Source organism: Plecotus auritus (assembly GCF_963455305.1).
Source record: "Plecotus auritus genome assembly, chromosome: 3".
In the NCBI taxonomy this organism is placed as follows: domain Eukaryota; kingdom Metazoa; phylum Chordata; class Mammalia; order Chiroptera; family Vespertilionidae; genus Plecotus; species Plecotus auritus.
In genome coordinates, this window is record NC_137772.1 from 135,507,500 (window position 1) to 135,524,891 (window position 17,392).

A 17,392-nucleotide genomic window follows, 5' to 3' on the forward strand; every position below is an offset into this window, starting at 1 on the left:
CCTCCTGCTGATCAGTCATTATGAGACAGTGTCCTGACCAATTTGCATATTACCCTATTATAAGTATAGATAAGATGTTTTATAAAAGTCTCATGGTAACCACAAAGCAAAAGCCTACAGTAGATACAGAAAAGATAAAGAAATCTAAGCATACCACAACAGAAAATCATCAAATCACAAAGAAAGTAAGAAAGAAAAAAATGAAACTATAAAACAGCCAGAAAACAATTAATAAAATGGCAATAGTAAGTCCATAGCCTATGTAATCCTATCTAATAAAAGGGTAATATGCAAATTGACCATCACTCCAACACACAAGATGGCCACCCCCATGTGGACAAAATATGGCCACCACAAGATGGCTGGCAGGGGAGGGCAGTTGTGGGTGATCAGGCCAGCAGGGGAGGGCAGTTGGGAGGGACCAGGCCTGCAAGGGAGGGCAGTTGGGGGCAATCAGGCCTGCAGGGGAGGGCAGTTAGGAGTGACCAGGCTGGCAGAGGAGGGCAGTTGGGGGCGACCAGTCCTGCAGGGGAGGGCAATTGGGAGGGACCAGGCCTGCAGGGGAGAGCAGTTGGGAGGGACCAGGCCAGCAGAGGAGGGCAGTTGGGGGTGGCCAGGTCAGCAGGGGAGGGCAATTAGAGGCAACTAGGGGAGGGGAGGACAGTTAGAGGCAACCAAGCTTGCAGGGGAGGGCAGTTGGGGGCAACCAGGCCTGCAGGAGAGGGCAGTTGTGGGGGACCAGGCCAGCTAGGAGGGCAGTTGGGGGCAACCAGGCCTGCAGGGGAGGACAGTTAGGGGAGACCAGGCTGGCAGGGGAGGGCAGTTAGGGGCAATTGGGCTGGCAGGGGAGCAGTTAGGTGTTGATCAGGCTGGCAGAGGAGTCGTTAGGGAGGGGGTGATCAGGCTGGCAGGTAGAAGCAGTTAGGGGCAATCAGGCAGGCAGGCAAGCAAGCAGTTGGGATCCAGCAGTCCTGGATCATGAGAGGGCAGTCAGGCATCCCTCAAGGGGTCCCAGATTGGAGATTGTGCAGGCTGGGCTGAGGGACACACACACCCCTCTGTGCATGAATTTCGTGTACCGGGCCTCTAGTCCTATATAATAAAGAGCTAATATGCAAATGGTCATCATGCCCTTGTGCCCTGGTGCCCTTGTGCCAGGGCCAGGGACCTGAGGCCTGGCTGGGGACCTAATGCTGCACCCCCCACCCTGGCATTGGGGCTGGGGGACCTAAGGCTGAACCGGGGAACCTGAGGCCATGCCCTCCACCCAGCACCAAACTGGGGGACCTGAGGTCATGCCTCCCACCTGGCGGGGCTTGACGGGGGACCTGAGGCTGCACCCCCTGCCCAGCGGGGCTTGACAGGGGACCTGAGGCTGTGCCTCCTGCCTGGTGCCAGGCTGGGGGACCTGAGACTGCGCCCCCCCCCCCCGCCTTGCGGGGCTTGATGGGGGTGGGGCCGGCCAGGTCTGGGTCTCTCGCGATTTTGAGGCATACATGGGTGGGTGGGGATTTGACTCTGGGTCCCGTGGCATACCCCAGACTCTGACAGAGGGAGATTTTTCATATACATTTTACTAATTTTCTTTCATCTCTGACACTTCTAATATAGAGAAAGGGCAAATAGCAATATTAAAATATTTCCTCTTAATTCCCTTTTAATGTGCATGAATTTTGTGCACCAGACCACTAGTAAATCTATAATAGCAAGTCCATAATGTAAATTGACTGAAGTATCTAAACAAAAGACACAGAGTGGCCAAATAGATTTAAAAAACACACAACACCCTGGCTGGTGTTGCTAAGTGGTTAGAGTATCACCCTGCATATCAAGGGTCATGGGTTCAATTCCCAGGCAAGAGCACATTCCTTGGTTGTAGAGTCACTTCCTACTCCTAGTAGGGGAGTGTGTGGGAGGCAACCAGTTGATGTGTCTCTTTTACATTGATGTTTCTCTCTCTCTGTCTCCTATCCCTCCCTTCTACTCTCTGAAACGCAATGGGAAAAATATCCTTAGGTGAGGATTAACAAAAAATAAAACAAAACAAAACAAAACAAAAGACTGAATCATATGCTACCTATAAGAGACTCACTTTAGCTTTAAGGACATACTTAGATAAGTAATGGAATAGGAAAAGCTAGCTCATGCAAATAGAAACCAAAAGAAAGTAGAGTAGCCATAATTATATTAGACAAAATAAACTTTAAGCCAAAAATTGTAAGAGACAAAGAAGGTCACCATATAATGACAAAGGGATCAATTCATCAAAAGGGTATGACAATTGTGAATATTTATGCACGCAACATCAGAGCACCAGCCAGGGCCCACTTTCAACAGTATGACAGACCATCCAGACAAAATATCAATTAGTAAACATTGGATTTAAACTACACATTAGACCAGACTGACCTAACAGACATAAAAGAACATTCAATCCAACAGAACAGAATACACATTCTTCTCAAGTGCACATGGGAGGGGTGAGGAGAAGACACAGCCTGGCAATAAGCTTGACCCCAGAATCTTAAAATTCCCTAAGGAAATCTTAGGATAAAAGAGTCAAAAATTACAGAGACCTAGTAAAAAGGCTTCTTTAAGCTGTCAGAAATTGAAGGAAGACAAGTAGAACAGACAGGAACTTAAAATTTTCTGTGAGAAAATTCAAATACAAATAATTTAATATCTACACAAATGTTCCTCAGAAGGCAAGAAATGTCATTCCAAACACTTTCAAAATATTTGTTAGTGGTTTTCAAACTATGCCTCAAACTGGTTGGAATTCTGTATCTGGACTAAGATAATTGGGTAAAATCATACACAGCAGTCTTTTACCAATTCACAGATAATAAGTTAATAAATAAAACATTCTCAATGTAAGGTATTTTAACTTTTTTTTCTTAAATCTATGGTACTAATTAATGCTTTCCCTAAAAAATGCCAGAGGGAGATAAGGAAACAAAGAACAAATAAATTATACTGGAAAAAAATAATAGCTGATCATGCTTAGTCCACATCTTTTTTTTTTTTCCATTCATATGTGTGACTGGAGCTGTACTTTTTATATTGCAAACCTCTAACACAGTGGTTCTCACCCTTTCTAATGCCACTACCCTTTAATACAGTTCCTCATGTTGTGGTGACCCCCAACCATAAAATTATTTTCGTTGCTACTTCATAACTGTAATTTTGCTACTGTTAATGAATCATAATGTAAATATCTGTGTTTTCCGATGGTCTTAGGCTCTACAGCAGCGGTTCTCAACCTGTGGGTCGTGACCCACAGGTTGAGAACCGCTAGCAGGGTCACCTAAGACCATTGGAAAACACAGATATTTACATTACCAGATATTTTTCACATTTACATTACACAGATATTTTTCAAAAATATTGAGACTTTTTCGCTCTCTGGATTGGACCTAGACTATACCTTACATTTTCCAATTTATAACCACATTCAAGATTTAAAATATCCATTCAGCCCTACCTCAATTTCTGATTTGAGGAAATTTATTGATCCCTTAAGTTCATTTCTCCATGGGGATTTCTTTCCCAAATAATTCAAAATTGGATGTATGCCTTTCATTTATATGAGATAGTTATCTTCTTTACCGCATTCACCGAAGGTTGAATTCCATAAAGATAATTCCCTTACACATAAAATTTGAATCAAATAATGGTTAGGAATAGGGGGGATGAGGACACATATGTAATACCTTAATCAACAAAGAAATTTTTAAAAAATGAATAGGAAAGATAAGATTAATTTTTACATACTATAATGATTTCCATCCCACTCCCTAACGATGATGATGACCATAATACTAATATTAATAATAATAATTACTAAATACCACAAAGTATTCTAGTTAGGAAGAAAACTGTTCTTAGCATACCACAAACTCTTTCCTACCAGGAAATTGAATTTCCTGAGCAACCAAGACTCTTAAACCCACCTCCCATGAAATATTAAGAAGAAAAAAAGGGAAAGAACATGAAGAAATGTGGTATTTAAACTCTGAGATGCTTTATTTTATTAAAATTCAGTAATAAAAGAAAGACTAAGAAATGCTCCCTCTCTATGCTGCTTGTCAACTAAGAACACGATCCAACCAGTTATACAAAACAGAAGCTCCAAAGTCACTCTTTTAAAAATATATATATTTTTATTGATTTCAGAGAGGAAGGGAGTCAGGGAGAGAGATAGAAACATCAATGATGAGAATCATTGATCAGCTGCCTCCTGCACACACCCTACTGGGGACTAAGCCCACAACCTGAGCACGTGCCCCAACCGGGAATCGAACTGTGACCTCCTGGTTCATAGGTCGACACTCAATCACTGAGCCACCATGGCCTGGCCAAAGTCACTCTTGAGTCCTCCAACTCCCTCTTCCTCAACATTAGGCCTTGTTCTTTTCCATCCCTAAACATTTCTAGAATTTTCTTACTTACCTCATCCCCACTGTGATTATCATCACTCACTGGGATTGCTATAATAACCTTCAAACAGGTCTCCCTACTTCCAGTTTTGTCACTTCCAAGTCACTGTTCACAGAGCAGCCAGAGAGATTGTTCTTAAACCAAAAACCTGATCACATCTGATCCCCTGATTAACTCACAAGGAAAAAGTCCTAACTCTGTAATGTGATTTACAAGACCCTTCCAAATCTAAGGCATGCAAATGTCTTCAGTGTCATATCTCAACTCTGGCTGGCCCCTCACACTCTGCCCACTAACCTTTCTGAAATCCTTAAAAATTCCCTGTTCTCTGCTTCTGAGCTGTAGGAATTACAGAGAAACCTAAGAAATAGGGTTTCTTTTTCTCATTGATCAAGAAGGCCACAGGTAAGTGGCAGGAGCCACGGGTGAACATCAGGATGGTTCCGAGCCAGTGCATCTTCTATTCCTTCAGCCTCTCCCTCAAGGTCCCAGATGAAAGCCACAGATACTGCAATCGCATTCTAGGCAAGAAGAAAGTAGGAAAAGAAACTAGAAAATGGGGTGGGATTAATAAAAATAATAACAATAGCCAAAAGTACATTTACTTTGAACTAAACATAAATTCATTTAAAGCTTTGAGGCAGACATTCTGTTCTATCCCTCATTTTGTGGGTATCACTTGCCCAAGGTCCCATGACTAGTAAGTGGAAGATGTGGGATTCAAACCCAGAGGTCATGTTCTTTAACCAGATCTACTCAGCCTCCCAAAATCAAACAAAAATGGCCTGTGGGAATATCTGCTAAACAGGAGCTTTGTCCCCAGCCTCGGATTATAATTTACCACCCTGATAATATATAAACCCACTGCCACCTTAGGTAAAGCCACCATCCTCTCTTGCCCACTCCTAGAATCTCCTAACTGGTCATCCTGATGACACCCTTCACCTTTCTCCAGTTTACCCTTCACACTACACATAGCCTCAAAATGATCTTTTAAAGAATTACAACCTGATTATATCGCTCCCCTCCAAGGCTTCCCAGGACAATTAGACAAAATCCAAACTCACAAGAGAGTCACCTGGGGAACTTTAAAAAATGCTGATGCCATGGTGATTACAGAGGGAAAGGCGGGTGAGGGAGGTAGAAGAGGGGATAGGGGAGATAAATGGTGATGAAATGAGACTTGACTTGAGGTGAACACATAATGCAATATACAGATAATGTATTATAAAATTGAATACCTGAAATCTACATAATTTTATTAACCAATGTCAATCAACTCAATCAATCAATCAATAAAAATGCTGATGCCTAGTGTCAGCAGAGATTCTGATTTAACTGGTCTGGGGTGTGGCCTGAGCCAGCTAGAGGATTGCAATGTGCAGCCAGAGCTGAGAACACTGCCACCTGTTCAGTCTCATCTCCCACCATTCCCACCTCATTCACTGGAGCCCAACCAAAGGGCATTTTCTCCCTTTCTCACTTGCCTCAAGCTCATGCCTACCTTACAGCCTTTATGTTGTAAGCCCATCTGTTTGAACCAGTCTTCGCCTTGATCATCACTTAGGTTTCAGCTCAAATGTCACTTGCTGGAGGAGGCTTTCCTGGCCTCGGTGAAAGCTGTTTCCCACTGTGCATTGTATCCCTAAATTGTCATTAAAGAAACTAGTAGAAAGCAGCAAGACACATGGAGAGCAAGAGCCTCTCACACTCACCCAGTATTAACAGTGCCTGCAATAGTGCTGGTGCTCAGTGGACGCTTGTCACATAAATGAATGAACGAAGACACAAACCCTTAAATGTAAGCTCCTACTGAGGAGCCACCCCTATACATCCAGGCTCTGTGAGTGGTGAGATATAAACTGCCAGTGACTATGAGACAGGGCAAATTATATGAAGAGTCTACACCTCAAACATCTTATTTTCTAAAAAAATACAATGGAAATTGCTACTCTAATTTTTCTACAAAACAAAAGCAAGAACTAGGAAGACTTTTTAAAAAGATTCTGTTGTTGTTGATTTTTTTTTTTTTTTCAGAGAGAGAGAAACATCAATGTGAAAGTGAAACATTGATTGGCTGCCTCTTGCATGCCCCCGACTGGGGATTGAGCCCGCAACTTGGGCATGTGCCCTAACTAGGAATTGAACCAGCAACCCTTTGGTGTAGGGGACTATGCCCAATCAACTGAGCTACACAGGTCAGAGCTAGAAGATTTCTTATAGTAAACTAGAAGCCCGGTGCATGAAATTCATGTGGGGGAGGGGGGCCTCAGCTCAGCCTGCACCTCTCACAATCTAAGACCCCTCAGTGGATGTCCAACTGCCAGCAGTAGGACATCCCTTTCACAATCTGGGACCGCTGGCTCCTAACCATTCGCCTACCTGCCTGATCGCCCCTAACCACTCTGCCTGCCTGCTCATCGCCCCTAACCACTCGCCTGCCTGCCTGATTGCCCCTAACCGCCTCTGCCTCCCTGCCTGATTGCCCCTAACTGCTCGCCTGCCTGCCTGATCACCCCTAACTGCTCGCCTGCCTGCCTGATCGCCCCTAAAGGCCTCTGCCTGCCTGATCACCCCTAACCACTCGCCTGACTGCCTGATTGCCCCTAACCACTCTGCCTGCCTAACTGATTGCCCCTAACCGCTTGCCTGCCTGCCTGATTGCCCCTAACTGCTCACCTGCCTGCCTGATCACCCCCAACTGCCTCTGCCTCAGCCCCCACCACCATGGCTTCGTCTGGAATGACATCTGGAAGGTTGTTTGGCTGTCCGGTCTAATTAGCATATTACACTTTTATTATTATAGATAAAACATGCCTAAATAAAATAAGCAATGAACCTTCTATATATATTAGCGAAACTCCCAAAAATGTAGTCTGGCATTCAATACCCTATCAGGGGTCCTCAAACTTTTTAAACAGGGGGCCAGTTCACTGTCCCTCAGACCGTTGGAGGGCCGGACTATAGTTTAAAAAAAAAACTATGAACAAATTCCTATGCGCACTGTGGGCCCGGGATGAGTCAGCTGCTAAGCAAGACAGGCAGCGGTCCTCGGCAGGCCGCATGTGGCCCGCAGGCCATAGTTTGAGGACGCCTGCCCTATATTATCAACCAAAAAGGTACGTATTTCTCCTCTTAAATACACCCTCCTCTCCAGTCATACTAACTAGAACGGCCCTTTTCCAATCTTGCCACATACCGCTCACTCTCCATCCATACTTTGACATCTTGCTTCTTGCTCTGATCTTCTCTCCAAATCTCTGCTTGTCAAAATTCCAACCATTCTTAGAAGCCCAAATAAAATGTCACCACATTTTATAACATAATTCCTAATCCCATAAGTTCCTGATACTCCATTTTCCCCTATAGTATAGAGATTTTATTGTGATTTCCATGCTTCTGCTCTGGCTCCATAAAATGTATTCTCTATTCATCAAAAAGTTTGGACTTCTAAAACTAAAATTCCAGCAAGACACTCCCCTTCAGGGGCTTCCCACTGCACTTAAAACACAACCCCAAATCTTTATGGTTCCAGGCCCACCTCCCTCTTGGATCTTATCTTAGACACTCCTATCTTGCTAGTTCCACCCATCCCCACCTCCTGCCACTTAAACAGAGTGGCCCACTCTTTAGCTCAGGGCTTTTGCATGTACCATTCCTCTTACCAGGAAACTCTTCTCTTGGCTCTCCCCAAAACTGGCTTCCTCTAATCCTTCAGGTGTCTCCTGAAATAGCCCTCCTCAAGGTGCCTTCCCAGCCTGCTCTAGAAAGGCAGCTTCCCCCTTACTTCCCTGCCTCAGCAGAGAGAAACTCTTTCTTTCCTAGCCCTTTTACAACCTGCGGCCATTTACTATTTATATGTTTGTTTTCTGTCTCTCCATTGGCATACAAGATCCTGGGAGGTGGTGACCACACCTGCATTATAACCATTATAACCAACTGTCCCCTCAGTTCATGGGAGAATGCCTAGCAAATGGGGGTGAATGAAGGAATGAATGAGTGCAAAAAGTCATGTCTAATTCTTGGTCTCCACATCAAATGAAGTCATTTTTCTCAGAACCCCCATGGAATTTTGTTTTCTACCTCTAGTAATATTCTCATGGAGTGCTATATGGCAGTTATTTCCTTGTAAATTCATCATAAATGAAGCTAAATTTGTACTTAATCATCTCTGATCACAGTACCACATTTAGCTCATAAAAACAACAGCCCTGGCTGGTGGCTCAGTTGGTTGGAGTGTTGTCCTGTACACCAAAAAAGCAGGTTTCTCTCTCTCTCTCTCTCTCTCTCTCTCTCTCTCTCTCTCCCCCTTCCACCTCCTCCCTCCCTCCCCACACCTTCCTCTTTCTCTTTCTGTCCCTCTCCGCCCCCCCTTCCTCTTCCCAAAATCAATAAAAACATATCCTTGGGTGAAGATTAAAAAAGAACGAAAAAAAAAAAGAAGAATCTGGAGAGAAAGCAAAGAAGAAAGAGAAAACAGAGGAGAGGGGGAAATGGAAAAGAAATCATAAGAAAGAGATAAGAAAAGAAGTGAGTCTAGAGGGAATATGAATATTAGAAAATTTTTATTTATAATTGATTGATGACACAGAGATTAGTATGGTGATGGTTTTATCCTAATAAATTTTTGTCCAACATTTCTCTATTTTTCCCTATCATCTTTTCCATCTTTTTTTCATTTCAGCTAAACATCCTCCCCATTCCCTTGTGTTGTTTTTACCTTGGGATCCATATTGACAAGTGACTAATATTTTCCACTTCTTTTGGGGATGGATTAGTCCAGTATATCTACAATTTAGCAGACTGACCTAGAAAACCCAATAAGGGTAGCTGCCACTCCTCAGCATCAGAAGGGAGTAAGTAACAGGGCAGTCAACTCTAGATCAAAGTTTATGTTGGAAAAAATAGACAACCCACAATTTCCATTCCTGGAGATCAAATCAACAACAGTCTTTGTTGTTCTCTCATTCTCTTTGTCCACTTCTACCTGTGTTGAAGGAATGAAGACCCTTCCAAATATGAGGTGTGTGTTTTCCTATACTTCCTGTTGTTTGAGCTGTATGTTTTCCTGTACTTCCTGTTGTTTGTTTTTCTGGAATCAGACTGAGGTATGGTGCCTATGAATGTATCATATCAAAAAGATTCTTCCGTCAGTTCGTAAGAAAGTCTTGGTTAACAAGTTCCTTCCTTGGCTATAGGAAAAAAGGTGGACGTAAACTGAGCAGTGGGGCAAAGGAAAAGGAAGAATGAGATGGGGAAAGGCTCTCACTGGGCAAAGTGCAAGTTGAAAAAAGAAATTATTTCAAAATAGCCAAATAGTATCCTCTGGTGATTAAAATGAAAGGTGAAGAGCTTCAGAGAGCAAACAACTGGAATTAGTGTTCATCCAACGAACCAGAGAAACTTTATTCTTTTACCAAGTACCTAAGCAAAGAAAGACAGAAGTTTGTAAATTTTCAGGAAAGGTGAGTGAACGTTTTATTATTATTCATTCATCTATGCAACTCTTTTTTAACTGGTTATTTTACTCTAATTGGTAAACAGATTTTTTTTCTCTTCTTATGCCATACTCCCCACTCCCCATGCCCCTCTGAGGCAAATTATATCAACAATTAGTGTTTCTGTGTGTGTTTTTCCATTCTGGTTACATCATGTACAATAAAAGTAAACATACTTGTAACAAAATATGTTGTGTAACACAATACACTTCTCCATTTTGCTGGTCCTTAAACATAAAAGTTAATAAACACTCTACACTACCACAAAATTAAATGCCTTCTATTTCAAATTCTTAGTACAATTAGCCCTTGAATTCCTAAAACATGTAAGGATAGCTCAGAAGAAATAAGGTACCGCAAAAGCACACAAATAATGGCTGCAAATGATTATGAGAACTTATTTGATTTCATAAGAGTCAGCTGTGAACCGTTCCAGCCTCAAGGTTCCAAACTTTTCTTTCTTATAATCAGATTCGACACTTAACGTTAAACTGTATACCCCAAAGATCTTAATGAATGCTCCAAATATAAATTGATAAAAAGTGGTATCAAGTTAAAATTTAACAAATCTAAAATTAATAACATTTTCATGCAAATCAAATTAATAACAAATCAAACAAATTGAATAATGCCAAGTATATTACTTTCCACTATATTTCTTGGAAACACTGAGATGATCTTATTTTATTCAACTTTAAAGAACCACAAAAATTTTAACTAAAAGAAATGAGTGAAATTATAAGTTATATTTCTTAGTAGCCTATGAGAAATATTTAATTATTGGTTTGGATATTTGTGTATTTCCTTAAAAATGGTCAATTGTCAAGTTTCTATAACAAGCCCCCCAAATTATCTATTTGATAAATAATATAATAAGGATACCGTGATTCCCTGAAAATAGGACAGTATCTTATATTAATTTTTGCCCCCAAAGACACACTAGGTCTTATTTTCAGGGGATGTCTTATTTTTCCATGAAGAAGAATATGGTACACATTTATTGTTAAATGAAAATAAAGGAAATTTATTACCTGTATACGGTACGGTAGTACGGTAGTTGTCAACACAAACCAGACAAACTGTGAATCCTACAGTATCAAGAATTTACTCATTTATTCAATGACAATCATGTCATCATCTTCTGGAACATCATCATAACAATCCAATTCCTGAATTTCCTGGTGAATTTCTTGTGACTCCATTTCTTTCAGAATCAGTGGACCAAATCTCTCATGTTTAGCAATAGCACTGTCTTTAAATGAGTACTTCCTGTCAAGGTAGCCTGCTCGCAGTGCATTTGCAATGCAACTGTCAGTGATTTTCTCCCATGAATTCTTCACCCAAGTCACAACTTCTTGCAGTTTAGGTTTCACAAAGTTTCCACGCTGATTTCTCTCCATTCTATTTTCAATGTAGTCATTAATTTCCATGCGCAAATTGTCTTTGAATGGCTTGTTTATTGCAATATCAAGAGTCTGGAGATAGGCCGTCATTCCTGCGGGAATCATTATCTGATCTATTTTTCTTTCGTGAAGAAATGTCTTCATGTCTTTAGCGCGGTGAGTGCTGGCTGCATCCCAGACTAGCAGACCGCTTTGGCTCCCTCGCATAACAAGAGGCAGCATTAAATGTACCCACTTCCTTACAACTGCTTGTGTGGCCCAGGCTTTTTCAGTTTCAAGAATAAAAACGCCCAAAACACGTTCAATCTTTTCCTTCTTGCCCTTAGAAATGATTAAAGGTGGGATTTTAGTGCCATCCAGATGAATTGCCAAAATACAGGAAACACGTGCACTTTCGTAAGCAGTGGAGGGAATGTACGCTAAGGAGGCACCCCACTGTTCAATTGTTGTTTGAGATGATTGGCCCATAAACACTGCAGTTTCATCCATAGCAATCATGTTGGAAAGATTGTATTTAGAGAAGTCAGCATCATCAATAAAGGACTTGAATGCAAGTGCTCGCTTAATAACTTGAGTATCTTCCAACCTAAACAATGTTGTAGATCTTCTTGAAGACAGTTCACTTCGCTGAAGGAAATTATCCAGCCAGTGTTGTGATGCTTTGAAGTCTTCGGGGGCTATGTCAAACTGTGGTGCCATGCAAGGGAAAATTCTTGAATCTGAGCCCTATTCACAACCAAAGCCTTTGCTCTCCTGCCAACAACCCAGTCACAGATCAGGTCTTCCAGCTCAGAAAATAATGGTTGCCAAACTGATCCACACTTGCGCTTTTTAGCATTTCCCTTGTCCACTTGTTCAATGAGGTTACCATACTCTGCTCGCCATTTTCGGACCAATCGAATACTCAACATCTTCTCTTTGCAGAAAGCGGTAAGATTTTGGCCCCAAGAGTTTTCCACGATTCCTTTCTTGTACTCCACGGAGTAGCTTTTTCTTTTTGCGCTCATTTCTAGGGGTAAAAAAAAAGGAATTGGGGTATCAAGGTGGGGGGAGGGGGATCACTCAAAATGACACAGGGGGGATCAGAGGGGGGAATCAAAATGGCACAGGAGAATCAGAGGGGGGATTACCATTTTAGCAACCCCTTTTGATCCTCCTGTGTCATTTTGATTGCCCCCTCTGATCCTCCTGTGTCATTTTAAGTGATCCCCCTCCCCCCACCCCTGTGCCACTGAACACCTTCACCAGACATCCCCCCTACCCCTTTATCAGACATTTACCCCCTGGGGCCTGCCTGGGGACTGTCACTGGGCTTGCTGGGGCCTGGATCTGGGCTGGAGCAGGGTCTGCCACTGACTGAGAACCTTCAGTCATCATGAAGGTGGCCGCGAGCATCAGGTTGTGTCACCAGAGACAGACCAGCACTCACCACCTTTGCAGCGTCCCGTCCGCTCTAATCCTCCTGTTCTTCTACACACATCTGCGAAAGTCTTCTCCTCTCTCCCGCCCCACACTCACTGCTCACTCCGACCTCCGCTCCGCCTCCACATAGCAGTGACGTCAGGACTTCGCGTAACGTCACTGGTTGCTAGACACCAGTCGGGGCGGCCCTAGCGACCAGTTTACGGTAAATTAATTTTCATTCTGAGACAGAGCCTGGGGCCTTATTTTCGGGGGATGCCTTACATTTCACTCAGAGGGAAACCTGTAAGTAGGTCTTATTTTCGGAGGATGTTTTATTTTCAGGGAAACATGGTAGCAAGGAGGGGAATCTTATATTCATTGCTAAACACATGTTCTGATAAATCTTCAGAACCATATTCTAGATTCTAATGTCACATATTTGTATTGCTGGCCCATAGGTTTGGGACAGTTTTCATTCTATATTTGGTAATATACTTTTTAAAATATATATATTTTATTGATTTCACAGAAGAAGGGAGAGGGAGAGAGAGAAACATCAATCAATAATGAGAGAGAATTATTGATCAGCTGTCTCCTGCACCTTCCACACTGGGGATCAAGCCTGCAACCCAGGCATGTGCCCTGACCGGGAATCAAACCGTGACTTCCTGGTTCATAGGTCAATGCTCAATCACTGAGCCACACTGGCTGGGCGGTAATATACTTTTTGAAGCAAATCCAGCCACAGCAATAATAGTAGCAATGAGAATAAGCTCATACACTTAATTTCTTAGCAAAAAAACAAATGTAGAGTGTGAAAACACATCATTGAACTCTAATAATAGGAGCAATGAACCATAATATCTACGCAGGCCCAGCACATGGCCCTGTGGGCTCTGCCTACATTACATACTCTTAGCCTAACCACCCTTTCCTAACTGCACCATTTCCACTCTCGTCCAAGCCAACATCCCCCTTGGACAACTACCGTGGCCTCCTGACTGACCTCTTGGCTCCCTCCTTAATCACCTAATATCCATTTTTCCACTCCAAAGCCTAAGGAATCTTCAAAACTATCTCTCTAAGAACATGACACTCACCTGCACATTTTCCCTCCCCTTCCTCTTCCTCTTTATCCTTCCTTTCCTGCAGAAATAAAGAGGTTAGATAAACAACATCCTATTGTTCTTTTCTCCTTCTCAAGTTCTAATGAGAATGGGGCTAAGAAAAGTGGTCCCCCAAATTAGCATATTTTTAGTAGTGATATTCTCCTACCTTCAAAATTTGGAACAGAAAAATTGCAGGTCACTAACGCCACATGTCTGATGACCCAAAACACTGCTGGGAAGAACCAGAGATGTAAGGAATGAGAAAAGAGAGTCAATGGCTATCCCAAAGTCCATACCTTAACATCCCCTCATATTTTAGACAAACCACAGTCATCCATTTTTCTATACATAACCAGAGAGAATAGATTGCTGGGGACTAAAGCTCTTGAGGCAGGCATGTGGGAAGCATTAGAAAGATAACTGTAATTTGGAATACTACCTGGAAACCTTCAGCAGAAGCCCTGCTTACCCTCCACTGGAGTTCAGTGGAAATAAAGTCCCAGGAAAATGGCCATGGCACACACTTGGCAAGTTAAGCCACCCCCAAGGGTTTCTCAAATACAGTGCAGGCAGCTACTTGCCTGCCCTCTATCTCACCCTCAGAAGGCGAAGTTATTCTATTTCTTATTTCTCCACTACCTTCGTCAGAGTCAGGTATTCAGAAGCTGCTGCGTTGTTGCCACACATTTTTGGATAGCACTTCTAAGTTCAGTCTGTACCAGAAGATTAATCGTAACTGTAGATTTTAAAGCAAATACAAGGATATTCTGTTATCAATGGAAACTGAGCAAAACAACGGATATGGGTATACTTAAAAACTTTGTTAGTTTGTGAGTAAAAGAATCTAAGTTTTAGGTTTTAAAATGGTAAGCCTTAAAAAATTATTTGTTTTAAAACATATTAGCCCTTTTGTGATAGCCAGCCTGCAAAATGACCCAGTGATTCCTGCACACGCCTGTGTAACCCTCCTACCCCACCCACCCAAGGTGACCTGTGTAACCAATAGGATATTGCTGATATGATGAAGGAGTGTGACTTCCAAGACTAAGTCATAAAAGGCATTGTGGCTTCCACCTTGCTCTTTAGGATTGTTCACTCTGGCGGAAAGCCAACCTCCGTGCCAGGAGGACACTCAGCAGCTCACAGAAGGGCCCAAATGGGAAGAAAGTGAAACCTGCCAACAACCAGTACCATGTGAGCTGCGGTGACAGTCTCAGCCCACTGATAGTGATGCTAGCAGCTAGGAATGTCTAAGGCACTCATTGAGGCCACTGTATTACTGTGGTGAGCCCCCGTGGACATTTCCCAAACTGATGCCAATGTTGTGGCTGGACAGGCCCTTGTGGTTCTTATTATGATCACAGGACACACTTTAGCAAACCGTCAGGGGACTCTGAAGAACAAGATTTGTTACTCACAGGTCCTAGAGGGTCCATGGCACCATGAGGGCCACACTGCAAAGTCTTGGAGAGAGAGAAAGAAAGGAAGTGAGTACCTGGGGCTTTGTCTTTTTTAGAGTCTGGGGTTGGAGGGGCAAACTGCCTAGGATTTTACAGGGCCACTCTTTATTAATAAATTTAAAGAATATGAGCAGGAATTAGGGTGTGGGAAGGGAGAGGTAGGGTCACTGAAGTGGTCAGTTATCTAGGTCCAGGACTTTCTAAAAAAGGAAGTCCATGGGTTGGGGTAGGATGCCTCAGTTCCTAATCTAGTTGTTTTGCTAGTAGCTGTATTATACAGTCAAAAATATGTTTATTAAAACATATTTGGATATCTTTGAAATGGATGCTTTGGGAATCTAAAGCTTAATGCTAGCCACTTAGATTATAATCAGAAATCTTAATTCTAGTCAGTTGTACCACATGAGATGTCATGAGAGACCCCAGGCTGAGCTATTCATCTAAGGCAGGGGTGGGCAAACTTTTTGACTCGAGGGCAACAATGGGTTCTTAAACTGGACCGGAGGGCTGGAACAAAAGCATGGATGGAGTGTTTGTGTGAACTAATATAAATTCAAAGTAAAGGAGCGGAGGGGAGAGCAAGAGAACCCTCCGCTCTTTCAGCTCCGCGGGCCAGATAGAACAGCCGAACGGGCCAGATCCGGCCCACGGGCCGTAGTTTGCCCACGGCTGAACTAAGGTCTTCCAAATCACTGACCAAGAGAAACTGTGTGAGATAATAAATGCTTACTGTTTTAAGCTGTTAGATTTGGGGGTAATTAGTTATATAGTGATACATAACTAATATAAAACTTTACATTGCTAAGTTGCTAGCTGACAAATAAACCACAAGATGTTAACTATCAATTTATATTAGGTCCAGGAAGTACATACACTTGAATAAACAATACATATAAACTGGTAGCTAACAGCATAGACTCTAAAGTTAGGCTGACTGGGTTCAAAGCTAATGCTCCATATTGTGGGACCCAAGACAAGTTATTTATCTATATAATTTTGTAAAGTGAACATAATATTAGTACTATCTCATAAGGTAGTTGTGAAAACTGAGTTAATCCTGCCTGGTTGGCATGACTCAGTGGTTAAGTGTTTACCTATGAACCAGGAGATCACGGTTCAATTCCCAGTCAGGGCACATGCCATGGTTGTGTGCAGGGGGCAGCCCATCAAGGATTCTCTCTCATCGTTGATGTTTCTGTCTCTCTCTCCCTCTCCCTTCCTCCCTGAAATCAACAAAAAAATATATATATTTTTAAAATGGAGTTATTCCTAGTAATGAATAGTATTAGGAACATACTGAGTGTTCAATTAATGCTAGCTATTATAATGTATGAATAAATAAACAAGGATGTTTCTTATAAAAGGGAAAAATAACAATAAAATTGATTGGAAAACACACTCATTTGGCCATTGGCTCTCCTTTGGTGGGGCGGGGCGGGGGGCGCTTCTGCCACATGTTGGGAAGGAAAAAAAGGACAGAGAGACCAAAGAAAGTAGATAAGACTTAGGTAAGTAAGTCTTAACCACACCTGGCCACAGTAAAGTAGGATGACCATATAATTTATAATAGAAACAGGGGTACTTCTGGGAGTGAAAAGGAGCCCTATTAAGAATGGTATTGACAAAACAGGCATAAAACAGGGCCATTCCTAGCAAACAAGGTATATAAACACCCTTACATAACTACAGTATGAAAATCACTGTTGCAGTTGAGAATAAATCTCTGGAAAGGATAGTCAAGTTCCAGAGCAATCCTGAGAGGAATAGTCAAAGGTAAGGGTTTAGAGTCAAGTGTGTAAAGCATTACACTAAAAACCTGACTGAAGTCAGTACAAGGATTCCTTTAAGCAGTGATTGGGAAGGTAACAATTTACCAAAAACTAATAAATGAATGTTTTATTTCCTTATTTTTTCTCTTAATGTGTCATCTGTTCAAATACAATATTAATCTTCCTTTTCTTAAGTTTTTAATGGGGCAGAACACATACTATGTAGGCTTAATAGTGACTTTCATTGAACTTGATAAGGCACTGGCTAGCAACAGCCTGCCCTCTTTGTAGGAAAGGATCTTTGAGGAA

The 17,392-nt window shown here is 42.3% G+C and overlaps 1 protein-coding gene across 1 annotated transcript in view; it reads right to left on the bottom strand.

Annotated features, from left to right (window-relative positions):
- The window catches only part of CRADD (CARD and death domain containing adaptor protein), a 205,860-nt gene that overhangs the window by 119,289 nt on the left and 69,179 nt on the right, over positions 1 to 17,392 (bottom strand). The gene's annotated exons all lie outside the window — the stretch shown is intronic.